At 36.7% G+C, this 2,500-nt stretch overlaps 1 protein-coding gene across 3 annotated transcripts in view; it reads left to right on the top strand.

The window, feature by feature from the left end:
• RtGEF (Rho-type guanine nucleotide exchange factor) overlaps window positions 1-2,500 on the top strand; it is a 44,420-nt gene that overhangs the window by 465 nt on the left and 41,455 nt on the right. The window lies entirely within an intron of this gene.

Raw genomic sequence — 2,500 nt, 5'->3', positions numbered from 1 at the left:
TTCTAGAATTTGTTGTCACTGTTTTCTCTTTTCTGATAATGATGATGACACTTTCACAGTGCATAGTATATGAAGTTAATAGATTGAGGAAATCAAAGACACTATTTGAGTCATTTCTTTCAAAGATTTAGAATTGAGAAGTGTTTTGATATAGAAATGTATTACTAACAGAAGCTCTATCAATTTCCATCCTTTACCGAGGAGCAGTCGAATGAGGCACTTTCCTTTTAGCTGAAGTTTAATTTTAGGCGATAAAAGGCATGTGTGTTAGAAAAAAAGGCCAGGATTGATAACTTGTCCACCAAGACAAATTAAAAACACCCTAAGGAAGGAGTTAATCATGTTTTATGTGGAATTAGTATAGTGAAGATGTGTATTTGCTGTATTTGTTATGATGGGGCAAATACCCCAATGATATATCCTGGAGATCTAATGTCAAATAACCAACAGTGTCAAGTTCTGTCTTACCAGAATATATATGGAAGATGTTTCTTAACCTTTTAGCCATAGTGCTTTGTGTTTGATTTGAATTGTGACCCCCCCCCCCTCTTCCCACCCCAAAACTGAAAATTACCACTAGTTCCTCTATACCTGTTGGTGGATTGGGAGGGGCACAGTTACTGATTTAGAAATTAAAGTGGAAATGCACATTAGAATATTGGACCAGAAACACCTTTCAGATTATTTATGATTCTCAAAATCCTTTGATCTGTCTCTCTCTTTCTCTCTCTCTCTCTCTCTCTCTCTCTCTCTCTCTCTCTCTCTCTCTCTCTCTCTCTCTCTCTCTCTCTCTCTCTCTCTCTCTCTCTCTCTCTCTCTCTCTCTCTCTCTCTATCTCTCTCTCTATCTCTATCTCTCTATCTCTCTATCTCTCTATCTCTCTATCTCTCTATCTCTATCTCTATCTCTCTATCTCTCTCTCTCTCTCTCTCTCTCTCTCTCTCTCTCTCTCTCTCTCTCTCTCTATATATATATATATATATATATATATATATATATATATATATATATATATAATCTTGCTCTAAAGTAGCAGCGACGAAGGATATGCAGGCAGAAAAAGAAAAGGAAAGTGACTCAAACCATACCCAGTGTCCACAATGTGCCCCTGTGCCAGTAGGGCTACCTTGTACTGTGGTACTCACAGTCATAAGCACTGTTTTTTTTCCTCTTCCTTTCTTTTTCATGTTATTTTCATTGCACATGGTTATATTTTCATATTTCACAACAGTACACAAATACAAAAGAAAAAAAATGTTACTTTTTCTCTTCCCATAAAACAATACTTCTATCACACTGAGTATAAAGAAAATGAGCTGATATGGACCCTATACAAAAATTGATAGAGCCTGTCATATGACATATATAAGTCTCTTGATGTAATAGAACACAAAAAATTATGAACACAAAAATGCTTTTATTATGAGGGACTGAAAGAGAGTGGGGAAAAGTCAGAGTTTTTTATGTGAAGCTGCCTTGCTCTGAAATAAAACTTATCCTAGAGACTGTTTAAGCAAATCTATCCCTGTCTGCAATGGGTTAACCCACTGCGTACGGGTGTCAAGACATACATGTCGGCACCGATTAAGCCTAAGATACGGGTGTCAATGTGTACGTGTCGCGACATCGCGACATCAGGATCTGCTCACAGTTTAAGCACAAACACATTCATAAAGTATTACAGCTGTAACAGCGCTAGCTCCAGAGCTACAGGGTTCCAAAGTCAGCCTAAACTCGCATTTGATGATGTATTTACGGGAAAATATTATTTGGGCTAGTCTGCACTAACCGGAGGGTGGAGAAAACCCTTCCCCCGTCCCTCTATTTTTTAGCCAGTGCCGCTAGTGTCGTAGACAACCCACCTTGATGACCAGTTAGGTCTTTAGGTGCTCTGTCAGCAATGGGTTAATGTCAATGCTGTAATTCCAGAAATGTCTAGATATCTGTGCATATGTATGTCTTATTCAAGAATCACTTATTGTGCTCAGTTTCTTTTTATTTTTGTAAGCAGTTAATTAAGAATTACAGGGTTAATTAAGAATTCTGAGCAAGGACCGATGGTAGATGGAAGCAGATCTGTCATTTTCACTGTCTGACATAATGGTAGATAATATTTGAATATTCACTAATACCCTGTAGCCATGCATTTACTGCCTAGATTCTTAAACATGCTTTGAAAACCCAAGCTGTAATATTGCAGGACCTATCTGTAAGGAGTTAAGATTATAATCTATTGAGGAGAAGATATATTTATTTATGATGAGTTTAGATAGATTATAAACATAGATAAAGATGAATAGGAGTAATAAAACGGGAGAATCAAGGAAAAAGATTACATCTTGTTTTTCACTTCAGAACGTTAGTAAGCCTTTGAATGCGACATATATGGTGCACGTGAATGAATTCACTGTAATACTCTTTCCGAGCATGTGTGATATTTCAGTTTAGATAAGTTCTATAACTGACTGCAAAAACTACTACTTATCTAATCTAATTTTCT

Source organism: Penaeus japonicus, unplaced genomic scaffold, assembly GCF_977035675.1.
Source record: "Penaeus japonicus unplaced genomic scaffold, GWHDUDI00000001_assembly GWHDUDI00000015, whole genome shotgun sequence".
Classification (NCBI taxonomy): domain Eukaryota; kingdom Metazoa; phylum Arthropoda; class Malacostraca; order Decapoda; family Penaeidae; genus Penaeus; species Penaeus japonicus.
This window is presented reverse-complemented; position numbering and strand designations above follow the sequence as displayed.